The 6,239-nt window shown below is 38.6% G+C and overlaps 1 long non-coding RNA gene across 1 annotated transcript in view; it reads right to left on the bottom strand.

Annotated features, from left to right (window-relative positions):
• The window catches only part of LOC116705023 (uncharacterized), a 22,272-nt gene that overhangs the window by 6,945 nt on the left and 9,088 nt on the right, over positions 1-6,239 (bottom strand). Inside the window, exon 2 of the long non-coding RNA XR_004335824.1 lies at positions 1,997-2,002. This is a non-coding gene — a long non-coding RNA (uncharacterized LOC116705023). The remainder of the gene's footprint in view (positions 1-1,996; positions 2,003-6,239) is intronic.

Here is a 6,239-nt window from a genome sequence, read left to right as displayed (position 1 = left end):
TGAAAAATGTAAAAAAAAAAAAAACATCAAACAAGATCGGATCTACTACAAGACTGTATGTACACATCCAACCAAGGGAGGTCAAATACAGGTGCGTTGACTGGTTGCCTCTTCTATGTTACGGAGCAGAGATAGATGCATGTATAGTGTTGCTATGGTATCAAAAACAGTGCGTCCTTCATGTTCTAAGGTGCATGAAGTGATCTCTGATCAGAAAACTGGCAGAAAGTAGACTGAAAGAAAACTGTCAAACAGAGGAGAACATCTTGGTCTCTTTAGTGTGTTCTTTCAAAAACTTTGTATTTACTGTGGGTCTTCACCATTTCCCACTGTGCAGGTAGCATGTACAGATTCCTCTAATGTTCAATAGATAAAAAAGTCACTGCAAAAATATCTTCTTTTCATAAACTGTCTAAAAGCGGTTGTTTTCCCCCTCTACTGTACTTCTTGTTATAGCTAAAAGATCCAAATTGAATTCATCTGGAAGATATTAAGGCACAGATACAACATGTTTTACCAGATTAACAGGTGTATTGGCCTTATAGCACTCAACAGTGTTAGTTTTGCTTTAGTTAATCTATTAAAGAGGTCTTTCTTACCCTGAAATCTGACATATCTGAAACACTGAAATTGCGGATTATTGGAGGCGAACCCCACAAAACGTACCCTGTAATCCTGGATAATGACATTGTACAGTATGTCCCCTAGCTGGAAGCATTAACTGACAACTAATTGCACGCATTCATATGATTTCTCCAGACCGATTTGTAGATCCAACAAGTGCTTCCATGTGGAATGCTGATCTACTGAGGTCTCTGAAGACCACGTCACTTCTGCATGTCTGAGCAGTCTCAAGGCAACAATAAAAGTTATTCCCCCAAAAAAAAACAATAGGACTTTGGGAACTTGGGGCTTTTCTCTATTTACTAAAGGAAGGCGTGCTGCAAGAGTAGGCTGTAAAAACAAAAACACAGTTGTCACATGCAGTGGAAGTGTGGGAATGAGAAGGAGAGAGACAAGTGTGTGGACATGGAATGAAAACATTGTGTAAAGTTTCTGGAAACTTCTCTTCCCTCCTGAATTGCTTGCCAGCAGCAAACACATCAGCCAGTCTTTTCTGTCTTCAGCTGCAAAGACATCACAGAGACAATAAATACTACAGGAATAATATTAATGCAACTAGTCAGATTCTTGTGGTTTTGCTGGCATCTGTCTATTAAAATTAATCATTTAATCAGACAAAAATAGCTTTGTTCCGAACCCTACCCATACCTGGCTCATCTCCCTCTTGCCTTCAGTGTCTCCCTCCATCCCGATAATGTTGGAAAGACAAGAGATCCTGAGAGGAGCTGTCAAGGAATGCACAAGCCTAAATGCAAACACACGCACTAGAGCTTGATCAATATATCGACGGGCCGATATTATCGGTCAATATTAGGAATTTCCCGATCTATCGCTATTGGCATTTATAATGCCCGATTTAAGAATAAAATTAAAAAAATGAATATTTAAAAAATAAAAACAGACTGTCAACCATGTTATGAGCGTTGGCGTTGCTTAGTTTGTCCACCAGAGAACGCTCTACAACGTCCCTGTTGGCAACACTGATTATTATTAATATATTTTTTGTTAATGTGTTTTTGTTCAAAGGACTTTAAGTTATATCTTAAGTTTGTATTTTTATACATTTTATTCATCAGAACTTCAATATATTTGGATGTTCCTCTGTTCTGTTGACAATAAAACAAAATGTTATCATATTATTTTAAGGAGAACTCATAAATAACTACAAATAAAATAAAATTAGGACTATGCTTATTTTAGTTTTTAAAGTAAGTGCTGTAGTACAACTCGCAGGAGACAAGTTATAATTGAGGTATGTTTGAAGACACAAAGTTATTTAAGCATTTAATTAATAAATACTTTTGTTATTTTTGTTTTTTGTATCTCTTTTTGGTGTTGTAGTTCGTTGACAGTCCCTAAGCACTCGTCTTACTGCCGTCTCACCGCCGGGTGCTCATAGAGACCAATGTTGTTTCTCCATGTTGGAAGACGGCTCGTTTTGATTAAAAAGAGTTTGTAGCTCGTTGTTAATCTGATTACGTTAGGAAAGAATACGTTGATTGTGGTTTAATAACATTTTGCTACAGAGTGATTCATCCCGGAAGGGGCTCTGTACTGCTCTGCCCAAACAGGACATGCCGTAATTCTCCTGTAAGCACTATGCATGACAAACAGTCTTGCACACAATCAGATGCCTGAATGAACACGAAACTTAATCTTGCAAGGCCAGACGTCTGTCTCATCAAGTACAGTGAGCCTGGAGAAATTCAAGCACAACAGATGGTTAAAACTTGTTGGTTCGAACTTCTTTGTCCCCAACCAAATCAACAATCAAAGTGCTGTTTCAACAGGGAAAGGTGAGGAAGTCAAAGAAAAAAGGACACAACATGTGGGAAGTAAAGAACTTGACAGCAACTTGACATGAGAAGGAGAAAGAGGGATGAAAAAAAGAGATGTAATGAGCCAGTCTGACAGATTGTTTTTTTCGGAGGGTCAGAAAGTCATGTTTCAACACAGAATCGGTCCTCTGATTGCTACCATCTACTATCAAAATCCAGTGATGGAAAAACTTGTTTTGTCACCTGTGACCTCCCTGAAACATTCAGAAAATTCTGTTGCATTTCAATAATGTTTTCATCTGTGGATGAGAGCATGAATAATGATCAACATTAGCTGACAGTGGGGCATAATTACAGCTTTCCTCGTAAAAATCAGTTCTTAGCGTTTTTCTCGCATTTAGTTTGACATTCAGAAGCCCATTTTATTCATAAGTCAGCTAATAGAGACACAAGTAATTTTTTTTTTTTTTTTATAATTTCCATTACATTTATTTCCAAGCTAGAGAGAAACAGTTAAAATATCCATGCCATCCATAGTTAGGACTACAGACCTTTCTTTCTTTTTTCTTTGTGTTGATTATCTAAACCCCCTGTCATCTTTGTGACATGGGTACTTTTTTGGGGAACATTGACACAGTGAGATGGAGACAGCATGCAAAAGAGAGAGTGGTAGGAGAGGACTGTGTGAGCAGTATAGAAGAAGAAAGATAAGAGTATTTAGCTCATTATTTCCACTGGCTAGGTCAAAATGAATAAGAGTCAGTAAGAGAATGAAAAGTTGTCTTCAAAGACCGGAGTAGACTCGGCTATTATTCTCTGTCTGAAAAGTGACACTCCACTCTAAGTGTTCCGCTTTAGGATGGCCTTGGGAGGTTAGAACCATGAATGTCAAAGTTGATTTCACACTCTGTAGCTCTCTGGACCGCGTGATAGTTGTGGCCACTGTGCGTGCATGTACACACTGACGCACACCAACACACACACATGTCTGTTAACACAAACTGTGCCCATGCAAACACATAGCTATGCATGGGAACATCTGTATGGACTCAAAGACAGACATGCAGAAAAGACATGGGACGTAACATGCTAACACTGCACGTATTCATATTCCTTTACACACACACTCACACACACACACACACACCAAGCAGATAATCCATTGTTACAACCAAGGTCACACATCAAAATTTTTTGCATAGCTTGCCAGGAAGTGCTTTATCTAAGAAGTGTAAAGATACACGACACAGCTTTAAATTCAATTTGAATATTTGGTGTTTCCTTTGATTAAACAAACCAGCCAAAGCATGTGAAATAACAAGCTTTTGAGGAAATGGTACAGTGGGTGGATTTTGTTAACTTTGGGTAGAGCCATGCTGCCTGTGTCCCCCTGTTTGCAGTATTGATGCTAAGCTCAGCTAACCAGCTGCTGGCTGTACCCTGCATTTGTTTTTTGGCAGGTGTCATAGTTAAGAAGAAAAATTGACATGTCAAGAGCACATGATGTGTTTTTTAAGCTCATCAAAACACAAGAAGAAGAAAAAAAAATCACAGTATTGAGAGGACAAAACAAAGACGGTGTTAATGGGAAACTCAAACCGATCATTTTAAAATAGGAAAATGTGAAACACTGGTGTTCGATCAACACAACTTTGGTTGAATGTCACCAACTATGATGTACAGTACAACAAACTGTACAAACAACTCCTGAACTGAATTCTATTCAGAAAATGACATTTTAATCACATGGAATGCACAGATGTTACTGTCAGCTTCCTACTGTGGACCGCATGCATGAGTGTTTGCCGTTGATAGTTTAAGGGACTGTTTTAGACCACGTTGTTAAATGTGACTGCGACATGAGGCAAAACGTGTCAGGAAAAAAATAGTTTTTATGACTTTCACAAATGTGTTGTACTCTGATTTGAAATGGAAATGATTAAATGTATATCAGAGACATGGGACACATCTTACCGTTATCATGAACAGTCAGTGGTGCACATTGGCTCTGTAGTGGGAGGTTTGGTAAGTGCTTGGCAATTATAAGTGCTGTTTGCTGATAGTGGCAGATTACTGCTGCTGGAACCAAGGGTGCTCCCTGTCTGTTAAAATTATCCACAGAAAATGTGGTTGGGGCAGCAACTTCTACTCGGAACGTAGAATGGCATAAACCTTATTTGCTAACTATTTGTGGAAATACATTGCAATAGAGCGTGTCACAGTGGCAAACCTTTAAATAACGGCGTATGATGCGTTGAAGGCTATTCCACAAAGCTTTGATGAAATGCTTTTCTGGTGTCATTAGATGATTCTATTGAAAACTGAGGGAAACATTTGTGACCTAAAACGTTCTTTATTACTCGTCCTTGGAGCCATTGAGCATGCAGTAAGCCTCCACTTTAACAAGAGTGTGTTTAGGCTCCGATCACGGAGATTGTAGCGATGTAGTTATAAAACATAAATACCCCATATGTTGGAGAAATAGTGACCCTTATAGTGAAGACCTTTGTATATGTACAACTTACAAAGGTACAACAGCACTGCATAAAGAACGTAATTCTACTGAGCTTGGCAGTTCATCCTTTACCTGTGAACCAGCGGCTGATAAAACAATCTCAACTCAAGGTCCACTTACTCCAGAGCTTTTATTTCAACCTTCTCTGTCCTTATTTCAAACCTTCCATTGTCCCACGTGCTTTAAGTGCTTCTTCTCTGTATTGGCTTTAAAGGTGAGCATGTCAATTTATTCTTTACCTTGTAGGCAGCAGTTCCCAACTCAATCTAAACTTGTTGTTTTAGAGCTTTTTACCCAATCACACCGTTTTCATCAAAAATCTACTTTTCTTTTTTTTCTCTTTTTTTAATTTGTTGATGGGAAGGTAAAAAAAAATATGGAAATCCTAAGTTCCACAAGAAAACTTGAGAGAATTTCCTCGGACTTTTCTTGCAAATTAAATGCACACTCTTCAATTATAATGTTACAAACTTGACTGTTTTCTGGTGCGCATGAAGTCATTTTCTTGTAAGCACGCAATTGTACTTCGCGGTTACGAGAAACCAATTCAAGTACCAGTCAGAATGGCATGCTCAGTAGCTCGGTAAGATCCCATCAGCTAGATAACTCTTTCTCCAACTTTGGTCCAAGGCAGGATCAGCTGGGAGACTTCTTCTAGACCAGGGCCACTTGTGGAATACCTGCAGAACAGGGACAGGAAGTAGTTCTTTTAGAGATTATGGTGAACTAGTGTGTGTTGTAGCAGTGTTTTGCCATTAAGAACAAGCTAGCATGCTACGGTTAGCCACCTCGTCTCGGCTTGTGACGTAGAAAGCCGTACAGCTCACCCGGAGACTGAAGACAGAGGACATTCAGAAACCGGATCTCACTCAGACAGCATCCATAGTTTTTTTCCAAGTTTGTATGTGTGTCGAATCACCAGAGACACAAAAAACACCCCAATCCCCAGAAAAAAGATTTTTTTATAATATGGGCATTTTAACTGAGATCATGCTGTAAATGTGAAATATTAACTTTAGCCACATAACGTTAGCAGTACTTTATTAGCATAATTTTAGCCATGCCTTAGATTGGTTTCTTGTTCATCTTGTGCTTGAAAGGAAACATAATCCATCTTGTGCGTACCAGAAAATTTCTCATGCGCAGGAAAAAACCCACAAAAAAAACCTGTTGCTTTAGGGGCTAGTAATCCTTTCAAACATGTCATCAGAAAGAAAGAACATTTGCATTGAAAGTGGTTTTAGTGAAATGTGGGTGATAAAAAATGTTTTGGCACTTAAATAAAAAAGATAAAATATTGTCTGTAAAGCAACCTTGAGTGC

This window comes from Etheostoma spectabile, chromosome 17, assembly GCF_008692095.1.
Source record: "Etheostoma spectabile isolate EspeVRDwgs_2016 chromosome 17, UIUC_Espe_1.0, whole genome shotgun sequence".
Classification (NCBI taxonomy): domain Eukaryota; kingdom Metazoa; phylum Chordata; class Actinopteri; order Perciformes; family Percidae; genus Etheostoma; species Etheostoma spectabile.
Note: the sequence above shows the minus strand (reverse complement) of the source record. Positions and strands in the feature narration are given on the sequence as shown.